At 38.0% G+C, this 14,090-nt stretch overlaps 1 protein-coding gene across 2 annotated transcripts in view; it reads right to left on the bottom strand.

Moving 5' to 3' along the window:
• Nucleotides 1–985, bottom strand: part of sulf2b (sulfatase 2b) — a 119,769-nt gene extending 118,784 nt beyond the window's left edge. Inside the window, exon 1 of one of the 2 annotated variants that reach the window (XM_088937404.1) lies at nucleotides 661–985. The gene's annotated coding sequence lies outside the window, so the exon portion shown is untranslated. The remainder of the gene's footprint in view (nucleotides 1–660) is intronic. The other variant, XM_088937405.1, reaches the window with a different exon arrangement.
• Nucleotides 986–14,090: the final 13,105 nt, after the last annotated feature.

Here is a 14,090-nt window from a genome sequence, read left to right as displayed (position 1 = left end):
GCAAGTAATTGCAAGGGATATTATAATAAAGCTGCACTGACCACTAAAGTGCTGAAATGTTCCCATCAGGCATGTGCTGTGTTTACATTCCTAAAGAGGAGGTAAACTTTCAAAAGGCAGGTCAGGCTGGTGCCATTGAACCCAAACATGAGGCTGCATTTGTTTATCTGTCAGTTGTGGGAATTTGCAACCAAATGTAAATACCATTGCAAGCCCTAAGCCCTGTAATTCTTCAATACTCTTGTCATGTTACCAATGCTACCAAACACATCTGCCTGTTGAAATGAAAACATTGAAATTAGGCTACACAGACCTTTCACGTGTCTCTGCACCATTCCTTCACCCCTCAAAAAAGTCACTTTTGCTGAATGTTGACTGGTACAGCTGCAGGATATGCGCATATTGATGCATATTCATGAGTGCTACATTTAAAAGTTACATGATCGCCCTTCTGTAGATACAACCCGGACAGATGTAGGATTCAAGTGCAGGAAAAGGAACGAGGCTCCTTTAAGTGAAGGAAGCTTGTCACCTTGTGTAGCTAAGCACTTCCACTGCACTGATTCCTCCTTATTCCCAGTATAGATACATCCGCTGAGCTAACAGCAAGTGTAATTCATGGACAGGGAGTTCAGAAATAAAGTAGGGCATTCACCATACCTTGAGCGGCAGTCCTCTGGAATCTGACAGAGAGCAGGTTTCCTCCTGTTTAAGACTGATTGGAGTTGTGGGATCATAAACCCATCATCACAGACGTGAGTGTCGTTTTATTTGCCTGCTGACAGGCTGACCAAACAGCTGTGTTTGAAACAGAAAGAGAAAAAGTACATATAGTTTTACAGATGAAGCGAGGAGGGAAATTTAAATGAGAGGCAGAACGGAAAAAAAAAGGCAGAAGTCCCTCTACGGTTTCATTTCCCCTCACTCGCTCTCACTCTCTCTCTCTCTGTTTCTCTGAGCTCTCATTCAACCAGCGAGTCTGAGTGAATCAGGACAGCCCAAGCCATCTGTTGAAACACGCCTGCTTCTTTGCTTTACTCACTCACTCACCGAGAGAAAGAGAGAGAGGGAAGAGAGGGCTGTACTGCTCGCACCCAATCTGAAGGCAGAGCACTTTCTCCAAGTCAGAGGCAGAGAGGGGGAGACGGAGGGAGAGAGAGAGAGCACGCAGGATCAATTGTAATGTTGCAGGAGGCAGTGCAAGAGGGAGCAGCAGCACGAAAAGGGAAAGCTGGGCTCAAATACTTTGTATTCATGAGGCTGGTACCTTTCAGACCTAATGGCCTGTGCAAGACAGAAAGAGGGGAAGGGGGTAGCAGAAGGCAGAAAGTTGCAAAGTGGAACTTGGAGAGAAAACAGACAGACACACAGGCAGACTGATTCCCCTTCAGCAGATACACACGTGCTCAACACACACTCTGTGAAAACACCTGAAGAATACAAACTCAAAGCCAAAAACCCATTTTCCATTTCAAAAAGTTCCACGCCCTACAATGTGAGCCAGACGACTGTCTTGGGCAGTTGTGTTGCTTTCTCTTGCCCAGTGATAGCACAAGTGGGAGGACACTGACCTTGCACAAGGGCTGTCTGTCACTGCCCCTGTAACAGCCCCTCTACAAAACCTCATCCTGCTGAGTCACACAATTTACTCCATGACACATCTGCTTATTCTGTTCCCCACCATGATCTTTACAGACTTACTGGATTCTTACCTTTCACAAAGATTAAAACATTGGATTGAATAACATTCAGCTTATTCAGCTATCTAGTTAAAGCCTTTGCTTATACTTCAAAATACTTTTTTGCTGCTGTGCTGCTACTGCTCTCTGGTGTAGCAGATTTAAGGCAATGTTTACACATTCACATAACATGAAATGCGAGGGATTTAGTTTATTTGTTTCACAATCTTTCCAGAAATCATTAGCGGGAAGTTAAACCAGCTGGCTTGCTCTTCAGACATTCTTCTTTTGGCAGGCACCTCAGTGGCTGTAGCATGGATTTTGCCACAGCCTGCTGTAGGTCTTCCTGAAGGAACAGCGTGAGTACCTTACCATATTGTTCGGTAAAACAAAATTGAAATATCTGGGACACATCACCTAGAAATACACGGTGGGAAACACAGGGAAATCAAAGAATATTTTCTAGTATACATAACTACAACTTTGCAAGGTGAGGAGGCTCTCATGCAAATTTAGAAAATGCCCAGTGAACCAACAGGATTCTAATATGAAACAATGGCTGAATGGAACAGCCTAACGAAATTACAAATACTTGCCTGTAAGGGGTGACTGTTTAAAGAACTTGGATAACAGGCAGAACTGCATGAAAAGAGATGACACAATAATCAATACTAATCACAGCGATTCCCCAAAATTCTCAAGGTCGCATGGCCCACCGCAAGACACCTATGTAGTATAGCTAAATTATGAGCTGTATTATACTTATTAGCAAATTATTACAGTAGGTCAACATTTAGGTTTGCATCATCATTCAAAAACCACCAATCAGTCACTTCCACCAGGATTATTGTCTAGCAATCCAAGACCAGCAACCCCCCTAAATTTAACTCAGGTGAACTCAGGTAATACATATATCTCAGCATTAATGTTAACACTCATACAATAGTATGACAACTGTGTGGAAGCACAATATTTAAATGGCGTCTCACACCGTAACCTTTGGACAGTCACAGGTGTACAAATGCACTTACATTTTATACACACATTATTCCGCAATTAAAGAGAGAAAACGCTGTTTTTTTCTTTCTGAAAAGGCACTCTCAGAAGAAAAAGCATTTAAGCCATGCAAAGATGCACACTTTGCACCTTTTCAGTAACAAGCCTGGATCACAGTGCATATTAATATACATAACAATTACATTTCAGTTTCACAGTTTAGTCCTCTTACTGAGCCACTGGATCTTCCACGACTCCAACATTGCAGTATCAGCAACAGTGGAGCTATAAAGCTTTTGTGTTTTTTTTCTGTCAGAATGAACACACATTTGTCAGTATCCTGACTGCAGTGCACACTTCGTTTACTGCAACCTTGGTTTGTCAATAGGGATCGTAATGAGGAAGGAAGAAAGGCCACACAAATAACAGACACACAAAAGCACCCAAATCCCAAATCCCATGTCATCATTACATGGCATGGTTCACTGCTGGCAGTGGATCAAGACGGAGGGACACAACTAGCAACAAACATAATCATAACTGGCACACATACATTTTTACGTGAACATCATCTTAGACCATTTTAAATACGACAACCATCCACTGTCAATAGTCCAGTTTTGTGTTATTCTGAACACATTTTTGTGTTTATTTAAATAACAGATCTCAGGTTTAAATACCAACAAGTGAATCTATAATTAGCTAAACCTGAACAAGTGAGGGGAGCATTGTGTTTAAATTTGTGTGTTAATTTTGGGGGAGGAAATGGTTGGGAGAATTCCATGGATGAAAATGGGGAAGTTTAGTGAAACTAAAAAGCTGGGTGTACAAGTGGAGAGTAAGCTTGTTGATGCTACTGTCCAATAAACTGCTTAGAATCCACTTTCTCCATATTTTGATACTTGGGACGATGTTTTCTTTTAACTTCTAACAACACAGGGATTTTGGCACACTTCCTAAAATAAGAGTGCAACCACATTTCCTGCACTGTCATTAAAAAATTCTTTTCAGAAAACGGATGGAAAAATCAATTAAGGCCTGAAGACTAACAAGTGATTAATGCTTTTGTTCTCTTTCCAGGTAATTTATCGACAGTGTGAAGGCACAAAAGATTAATTACAAGCACCATCCCCAATGTATTGCCAGCACTTCAATTTAAAGCTTTTTTTAATGCTCATCCATGTGGGTTAGACACGTACTGGACTGTTTTCAACCCTAATGTCTTAGACAAAATATGTTTGCGAAAACAAATTGGCCCAGGAAAACTATTGTTCTTCCCAACAATTCTCCTTCAGCGTTTTCTTGGCTCATAAGACAGATTAAGTAATTAATTGAACAAAAACATTCTTGGTCCTGTTTGCATGTACAATATTTTTTCTTCACTTATAACTGTCAAGATGAGGACGCAGTCATAGCACATTATCTTTTCCATACAAGAGAGCTCACCAAGCAATGCACCAAATTCTGTTGCAGCTTTGTTGTTCTGACCATACCCAGCTCTTGTGGTTCTTGCACAAATAACAAATGATATAATATACTTAAAAGAAACCATGAAAAAAATTAAATTCATTTCTCCATCCCCGGGTTAAAAAAATTCAATTTTGATTGATTTAACTTGGAAGGGTTTCTATAAATAAACAGCGAACAAGAAAATTACAGAAGAAGAAATGAACATCATTACACGCAGAGGAAAAACAATAGGGACATTTAGATCACAAGACCCATGTGTGTAGCATGATCTTCTGCCAATGTACTGCACTTGGAAATAAGCCTTTTATTAAAGAAGTCTGTGGGGGTGTGGGTCTATGCTGCGAGTCACGCAGCAAAGATGCTCAGGATGATTATAGAAGGATACTTCTTTAGGCTCCTGAGACTCGTATAAACAGACATACAAAGGGGGGAAACACCACAACCTGACAAACTGCTCAGAGGCCTGAATTTGGATCAAATAAGCCACTGCCGACCAGAGCACAAGCTGTCTGAGGCGTTGGCTTTGTGTACAAAATAATTGGAAATAAAGGAGCAGACGTTCCAGTGAGGCAGTCCCCTCGAATGGTCTGAACTCGATTTCATTGATTCGTACCGAGAAAAGACGGCTGTAGCTGCGGGGCAGATGGTTTTTGCAGAGATGGTGAAGCTGCAGGGCAGCAGACTGGAACCAGCACAGAAACCAATAGATGGGGTAAGATTTATATAGACCTATATTCCAGCAGAGAACAGCAGGGTTTACAATGAGATTAGATAGAGCAAACATTAAGAATGTGGTGTGTACTGACAGAACCGAAGAAAAAAAATATTTAATTGAGTGCACAATGGACATTCATTGAATGCTGTCTAGAGGGTTAATGGAACTAATGGTTAATGGAAAAATATGATTTAGCCCAGAAGGGCCAAGAGTTCTGAAACATTGTCCAAAATACTGCATGATAAGACATGTTACGTAATAATATGTTTATGTTAAAAGCAAGCAAATATTGGGGAAAAGTGCCAGATTTCAAAGTAAAATGACATACTGTACATCATAAAGAACATGTATATTTCCATATCTCAGGAAAAACACAGAGTAAGACCAGTTTTGTAAATTGGTAACAAATTCCCTACTAAAATGTGTAACAATGTTGGGTTTTTGATCCCTGCTTTTTCATGCTGCTGCAACTCACCAGGAGTAAAGCACTCACTATGAAACATAGTAAGACAAGAAATCCTAATAGAACTCATTTTAGATCATAACTCCAAGCACCAAAGAAAGGATAAGACTTACTAAATGCACAGAAATTAATCTAGACAGCGCGCATGAAATACAGTAAATGATTTCACAGCATTATTGGCATTTCATTGTTGCTTTCGTCCTCGTTGGCAGTGCTCCTCTGCCACAGTTTACTCAGGAGTGCACAAGAAAGTCAAAATGTTGCGTGACTTGGCTTCGCACACCTCATCATTTATAAAAAAAATGGCATCAGCTTCTGGCAAACTGTACTGTCATCAACCTCTCACTCAGAGACTAATGAAGCTGGGAACTATTAACTCTTTGTACTCCGGAGACAGTGACTCTAAAATGATGCATGCATAAACAAGTAGATCCAATAAAATAGTTCAGACACACACCCAAAATATCATAAAAATAGTAACATTCTAAGTTTCAAATCCAGATCCAGCAAAAATGCTGCCTGACACTTTAAACAGCCTTTGACAGCCTTAAAGTCTTCTTTATGACAAAGGTGTTGCATGAAGCGTGGTAACACACAACAAATATTTTACCACAGAAGATTTTTTACGATACACTAGGCTCTAAATTGCTGCATGCCCACTACTCACGACAAATGAAAAATGAAGAAAAATAAATCCTATGTCAAAGAGGATGGAGAATTCATCTTTCCATCTTTTGAGCGCCATTTCTTTTATTGAAAAGAAAATCCCAGCAAAGTCTGATGAACTCAATGTAAGATAGCTATGTACAGTATCATTCTGTTTGGCGTTACAATATTCAAATGCTGGTTAATTTCTGTTAGCAACTAGCCTTGTTGATTTAGGTGACACTGATGAACTCTGCTGGATCTTAGACATCTTAGATACAATCATGTTATGATCATCAACTTAACTTACTCATAGCCTACACTAGTGTTTTCTACTATCATAATAACTTTGGCTATGATTAATACAACAAGGTCTGTGCAAGAACAAACCAAGCTTGCATTAAAGAACTTTGATTCACATCGGTCAGAATCCTCAAAAGATAAACTACATATGAAAAATATAAAGTATTACAGTAGCTGATCCATTACTTTTATCAATCAAATTTGATTGACCCAGTGTCAGGTGTACCACTCTATACATTCAGAAAGCTAAAAGGCCAAACTTTTGGTACTGCACAATACAAATGTGCCATTATAATTATCTTAAAATGGCTAAAATGTCAGCACACTGACAAAGAATTGCACTCTGGCAAAAAAAAGGAAAAAGCAAAAAGAGCAAAGCAATGCAAAATGTCAAAGACTTTTCCTCAGAAGCATACATCTATAATGAGAACTACTGACTGAAGTAACACGTACTGTAACTTCAATGTATCATCAGTCTTCTTTCTTATGTGACCTTGAAAAGTAACGATGCTGTATTAGCGATGAAGTGGTAAACTACTGTATATTCCAGTCATCCCTAGAAGAATGTGCTTCCTGAATGAGACATTTCAATAATTAAAGCTTCTGCACATTTTACAAAACAGTATTCCCTACTTGCTTTTATAATCATTACCTTGGGTTCTGAGATAATTTTCCCTCAAAAACATCAGTTGCAAGAAAGAACCTAGTTTACTGGTTTTGGTCTGAAGTTAATTTTTTGAAGGTTTCAAATGGGAGGCACTACCGTAATATGAATCATCTTGCACTGAAAAGAATGAGGTTTGAGAGAAATCCAAGATCTCGTAATCTCATAATAATGTGATTTATGCTGATGTATTATGTAGGATTTAATTTTCTGCCAAATATTGCCAAATTTGAAATCAAGTTCCAATGTAGATGTGGGTTGAAGTGTGGTGAGACAAATAAGAAAACTGTAATCTTTGTGTTGGATATTCCTGCACAACGGCAGAGCTAAATATACAGGAGTAAGGAGAAAATTGATCAGATTGGAGGTCTTAGGGAAGAAAATGTTTTGTTAACCCTGAAAAGAAGCTGACTGCCTGGCACAGTAAGAGTCCGCACCTTATTTCGAATTCGAGGAATAAACCCTCTGACATGTGTTTCATTCCAACAGTAGCTGCAAACAATAACTCTCCTTCCTTGGTGCCGTAAAACATACTGCAGTCTACGGTTTCCTCATTTAAACAATCACTGGCACACAAAACACAGCCATTGTAAATGAAACCTTTAAAAAAGGTCGGCGTTTTTTTTTTCCCACTCTCTCCATTTTATTTTGCAAACAGACACAAGAAGGTCAGATTGAGACGCGGGCACTGTATTTAAAAATTTATGGACAGATTTTGAGCTGAGGCACAGGTAACTTTAGAGCTTCTCTCCCACAATATCAGGTAACCAAGCTGTGCTCCCTCTGGATTTTCCATGTGCATGTGTGGCATACGGAGAAAGCAAGGAAGCCCAGGAGCCTGTGAGATCCTTCGCTCCACAGTGAGGTTCAGCTCTGCCCACAGAGCTGCCTCGGATAACAAATTGATACCACAAAGGCTGTCTACTCCGGGCCAACAAGGCACTGATACTTATCAAACAGCAATGCTATTACAATTCTAAATTACCTCGGAAAAGATCGATACTTTATTTAAACAGAAGGAGAAGCAAGGGGGAAAATAATTGAAAGAAGAAAAGAGCTCTTAAAAGATTTAAGAGAGGAAGGCAAGATTAAAGAAATGAATGTACCGGACACTGAAAAAGTGTGCTATTATTTCAGCTTTTTAATTAGATTTCATTGAAAATTTTCACTTAAAGGAGGCAGATATTTTTCAAAGAATTTCCTTTTGATTTGTGAGTGAAGGCCCCTGCCTTTGTTGACGTTCTCAATAGGTCGTTACGAATACAGTATTTATACAACTATATAGCAGCGTGCGATCATCTATAAACAACATATATTTTTCTTGTACAATTGTAGATATTTTACCGAGTATAATGTAAAATGAAGATTAATATTTTGCATGCCACATGCTATGATTGATTTCCCAGCCTGTCTATTTTTTAAATGTTTTGTCTCAAGATTTTGTTCCAAATATCCTGAAGAACATTCCAAAGATAATGTTGTTCTTTTGCCTTCTGCTGTTCTTTTCTGGGTCCATGTCATTCCATATTGTTTTAACTGGATTGAGATCTAGGCTCTGGAGAGGCAGCAGTATTATTTTTCAGATCTCTGGCTTGTTCTTTGTTAGTTCAATGATTATTTAATATTATGACCGTGTGCTTCGGATCACTGTCACCCTGAAAAGTCAATCAATCAATATTTATTTGCTATAGCGCCATTCACAACAGAGAGCTTTACAGAGTTATACAGCCTTTGACAGTATTGTACGGCAACAGCAGACCTTGTGGGAACAGAGGAGAGAAAAACAATAACTCCCGCTGGGAGAAAATAAATAATAGGAATGGAAATAAAACAAAATGTTAGGGGCCACTAAGAGTATTTACTGTAGGCAGGTTTGATTCTGAGCAGAGGTTTTCTGGACCTGCCATCATAGACTGGCAATTCAGGTTTGAAGTCATTACAATATCCAGGCAGTGGGAATATAAAACGATACAAAAATGTGTTACAGTGACTGGGTGGAAGTCCAAGGTTTTAGGAGAATGAAATTCTGGGGCAAATTAGATTAAAAAAAAGTGATGCTTCAACTATTAGTCTTCCCAGACAGTATATCTTTGTTTTTAAATAACTGCCTTTACGCTTTCTTTAGTAGGAGAAACTCTGGATTTTCCAACACTCATGGAAACTGCTGCAAGGTAGTAGCAGTGAGTAGAAGGTAATATTCCTTACTGGAAGGTCACGGGTTCAACTCCCAGGTGATAATGCTGCTGTGCCCCCGAGCAAGGTACTGTATCCAAAAAGAAATCCATAGAAAGTGGTACAAAAATTCACTATGTATCAAAAACAAAACACAGGTAATAGTAACCTCCATGAGTTAAGCTGAATAAACACATCAGCCAAGTACAAATTTTGGAGTTCTCCTTCATCGGACAGTGTTAGGAGAAAAAACATACTGTACTGTAATTATTTCTCTCCCCCTTTTTTAATCAGATATAGTCTTCTGCTGCTACTGGAAATGTAAAATTCAGAGGATTTTAAGCCACTTTTGCAGGCTCTTTTGCAAATGTAGTTGTTTTATTCTGTTTGCAGACTTAAGAAAAAGCAGCTTTGCAGCAGCTCTGCAGATGTTACCAATTTATTCCAGCGTGCAGATTCTGTGATTCCATTTACTTTATTCAGTACATTAGTAAAACACTGCTGGTTTTCCTTCTGGATCTCAAACACATGGCCTGCAGATACTGGTGTTGAGATTTAACAGTTGTCCTTGATCTTTCATGTACTTTTCAGTTATCTTCCAGCCACATGTTTTTTAGAACACCTTTAGGAATACCTGTAAGTTCTTGGCAGCTCTTCTTATGTTGCTAGTTTTTTCTCAGAAAGGATTTTGGAGACATTAAATATTCTCCAGAAAAACTAACAGTAACAATTTAAAAGACACCTGATTACCAAGTATTTCTAACACCTGTTCCTTAATTTTAGATTAAGTTCTCTAATTTTAGATTAAGTTCTCTAATTTAAATTCCTACCAAATATTTATAAACATAAGATTGATTTTGTTTTCTAAATATTCAGTGGAACCTATTTGGTTTTGAGGAATGTCACATGCAACAAATTCATTTTTAAACATATTAAAGGTATTTCTTGAATGATGCTAACCCGGATTTATCACTGAGTTTCCTGTAATGTACAGTAAGCTGGTGTTTCCAAAGCTTTGAAAAAGCATGTATATGTCAGTAACAATCAGCAGCCATGCTCCATATTCAAATTTCTGTCCTGTGGACACTTCAGGTCGCCAATCTGCACAGCACAGATAAATGAGAAACCTCTGCCAAAAAACTGTTCCCTTGCTGAGGGAAGTTTAAATACTTCTGTAAGCCTGGGAAGCAACGCCACCATAATCTCATCTTCTACAAGACACACATATATTTATCAATCCATCTGACTTGTCACCACTTTAACTCAACTGGCTCGCTTCACTAACCCCTTCACATGCAAACGTTATTTCAGCACCACTCACTTTCGAAGGTTTCCTAAATTCGACAAGTTTTTAGACAAAAACACAGAAGAAATCAATATAAGCAACATCCTGATTTACAACAGGCTTAATTAGGGTAAGTTAATCACTCCAACAGAAGAACAGATTTCTCTTTGACCACATTTATAATGCAGCACACCTATATGTAAATTGCAATTTGGCTAGGCCCACTGCTGCAACTGGAGAAATGGATTGAATTAACACATCAATAATTACAACATAGGCAAATTAAAATTAATATAGCTTCAACTCTGCTGAGTTTATTATATTAACACATTTTTGCCAAATGTTTTTTTTCCTCTGCTAAAGAGATAATTGGCTCCTTAGGGGGCATTATCTTTGGATAATTGAGTAGGGCAATATTTAGGCATCTCAAGCACTTTCTTTTTAAGTAGTTAGAAGGAAGCCTTGAATTTGTGTAGGTTTGTTTGTATGTTTGTTTGTTTTTGTAGCAAATTATGTTGTATTGTACACGGTTGTGCTAATCACCCATGAAAATTAATATATATAGTTTTCCAAGGTCAAAATGTTGAAGGCTCTGTAGGTATTAATACAAGGGATATTTAGACCACAAAGAGTAAATGGTTTCAGGGTATTTAATGTGCATGCCTTGTAGTATAAGTAATGTTCATGTCAGTATAGGTCAATATAAAACAAACTGAAACTTTTAGGATACAAGTTCTTGCCTGTTTTCCCTCAGTTTGTCAACACTGACAATACCCAATGGGATACTTTTTATAGATCCTGCTGCTAAATTGTTCTAAGATGAGTCCACAACACAAACGATCCACAATTCTTTAGACACAGAGCCCATCTTGCTGATGAAAACATTTCCTTTTATCCTTGTTTTGTGAAAGCACAGATATTGTGCAAATTAGAAAAGCTCTGCTCTGAAGGACTTTTTCTTTAAAGGCTGTACTGCCTTCCCTTCAAAATTGTTCTTTTTGTAATCGCTGTCATGTTCCTGAAAGAGGAAGTCACTTTTCCTTCAGACCACCCTGGCTGTGAGACACCATTATATCTCCATAGCTTCCTTTGGGGAAACTGCCCATCACAAACCTGAAGGGAATAAATGGAAATGGTTTGAATAATGAGTTTGAAGAGGAAGGAAAGGGGGGCACATTAGACTTTGAAAATATGCTGCAGGAAGAGAAACCTGTTTTCTTTTTCCACAATAGAGTATACTGCTTGGACAGAGATCCTAGGATTGTCCAAAAGCTTTTTGATGTCTAATTGTTAAGCTCTCATGTCTACCCTGAAGGAGATGACACTTCCTTTTCCACTTCGAGAACATATAAAATACGCCCATCAAAGCCATCATTACAGTATTCTCTGTACCCAAACTAAGGTTTCAAACTGCTGACCTCATGCTGTGAAGCTTATAGATAACATATCACAACTTGAGTGGGCGATTATTACAGACAACTCTGTAAAAACTGTCTGCATGAAAACAGCATCTGACTCATTTTGGAAAGAAAAGGTACAATTACCCATTCTTGCAGTAAAACTATGCAAGACAATTTGCTGGAGAAGAACAGTCACAAGATATTATTTAGACCATTTGCTTTTGTAGTTTGATCAAGAAGACTTGTAGCTATAGTATATATTTTAATTATTGGACCCACTACCCCTGAGCTCCCAAGATATGTTATGTGGAAAAAGATCAGGATTAATGGAGGTTCTCTTTGTGGACATCTAGGTATCACAGCTTTTTGATTTTATGTTTAAAAATTAAACCTATTGATTGTGAAAGAGAAAACACAAACTGGGTGACTGTCATATTCTCTTAGATCCAGTACAATTTTTGTGGAGGTTTTCCAATCTCTAAATAAACCTTATGAAAAGTATTTTTATCTTCATCCTTTATTGATCCACTGCTACGTGAGGGTCTGTCTTTGGCTATTCTCAATTCTTTGGCACCAGACAGGTCATTTTCCTGTTCATCAGCTTGGTCAAGTTTGGTCTCGGGGGCGTATAGTTCAGTATTTGCCTGATTCAGTGATGATCTACTGTTATTGTGTGCTCAGAGTCCAGGTCATTTACATTTTAGTGTTCCAACTGCTTTAGAGATACGTTCTTGTCAGTGTTCTAATCCACTCATTTCTTTTTCTGTCTCATCTTGTTTTTCTGAGCAAACTTCTTGCAATGCTTCTTTAGGTCATCAGCAGTTCCTGTGTCAGTTTCCAGTTTCATATGTAGGGTCCATGTTTCACACTCATATGGTAATAGAGGCAACACAAATTAGTCAAAGATCTGTTTTATATATATGCTTATTGGTTGTCCCTTATAAGATTCTCCAAACCGCTTTTTGAAAAAGCACTGAAAACCAGGTACTTTTGCTCCTCCTCATCAGAATATTTTATTTTTCATGAGCATAGTGTATGGAATAAAAAAAACAAACAAATACTTTGACTTAATGATGCTAAAGCCCTCATTTAAACAAAAACAAACTTCTAGCATCTCTGCCATTTAATAATAGGCACAAAAGTTGAAATTCATAATCCTGCTCATCTGCTTCTGATTCAAAAGGCATGGCTTTTCTTGAGCTTGAAAGAAATGATTGCCAAGAGTGATTGTTCAGTTTCAACACAAGAGGGGCTGTTGTCAACCTTTCAACAATGTACTTTTCTTTCAAAGCTGCACTAAACTAAAAACCTAATTATATATTAAAATGAATCAATAGGGTACGCAACAGGAACATTTTATGCTAGAGTCAAAACAGATGCACAGGACATTAATTTATAACTAATTATAATAAGTAATTTATAACAAGAATAAAAATTATAGTAAAAACAGTATGGGTACAGACAGACTTATTACACAATTATTCACTGATGCACTTTGCCTATCATTTCGTCATGTCTCCATTTCAGTACACAGTACCAGAAGAAACATGATACACACCATAAGTAAATGTGCTTAAGGTCTTTTGTCAGTCTCACCGAGAGATACTGCATTTCACATGGTTTCGCATGGTTTTGTACTCCTGTACCAACTGGCAAAGCTTAGCTTGCATGCATATTATCCACTAACCGTGTGTATTATACCCAGACTGATTTTCCTGCCAGACCTCTATTTTAGCTACATGACTTGAAGCCAGAACTCTGAACTACAACATCCAAAATAAATTTGCCATGGAAAGTCTGCAGGGTCAGTCCTGGATTTTAATTTTGTTTCGGGTGACGTACTGATGTGTTTCGTGCAGTTAGGATTCATGCCTGTGGTTTCTGCAAAGAATTTAGCAACAAATTAAAATGGAAAAAACATTTGATTTACTGTTAATCTAATAAAAATACTGCCTCGGCTGAAATACACCCTACTTGGTCCTACAACAGTAAGGAAAGAACGCTACCTGCTAAGGGCTGAGAAAGACTAGCTGTCATAACAGAAACACAAAGCAGCATTACTCATATAAAAAAATCATATTTGTTTTCTCTCAAACATATTATTAAAAAGTAATAATGACTTTATATCTGGTTTTTAAAATGAAAATATGATACTATGCATGTAGGAATTGCACAATGGTGACTAATAGTGAAAAACCTTCACCCTCTTTTGAAAAATAATAGCATTATTTTTTACTGATCAACAGCTGAATCCCAAAAGGCCTTTAGAAAGGTATGAGAGCTGTGCAGTAAGAATTC

Source organism: Atractosteus spatula, chromosome 19 (genome assembly GCF_055471065.1).
Source record: "Atractosteus spatula isolate fAtrSpa1 chromosome 19, fAtrSpa1.hap1, whole genome shotgun sequence".
Classification (NCBI taxonomy): Eukaryota; Metazoa; Chordata; class Actinopteri; order Semionotiformes; family Lepisosteidae; genus Atractosteus; species Atractosteus spatula.
This window is presented reverse-complemented; position numbering and strand designations above follow the sequence as displayed.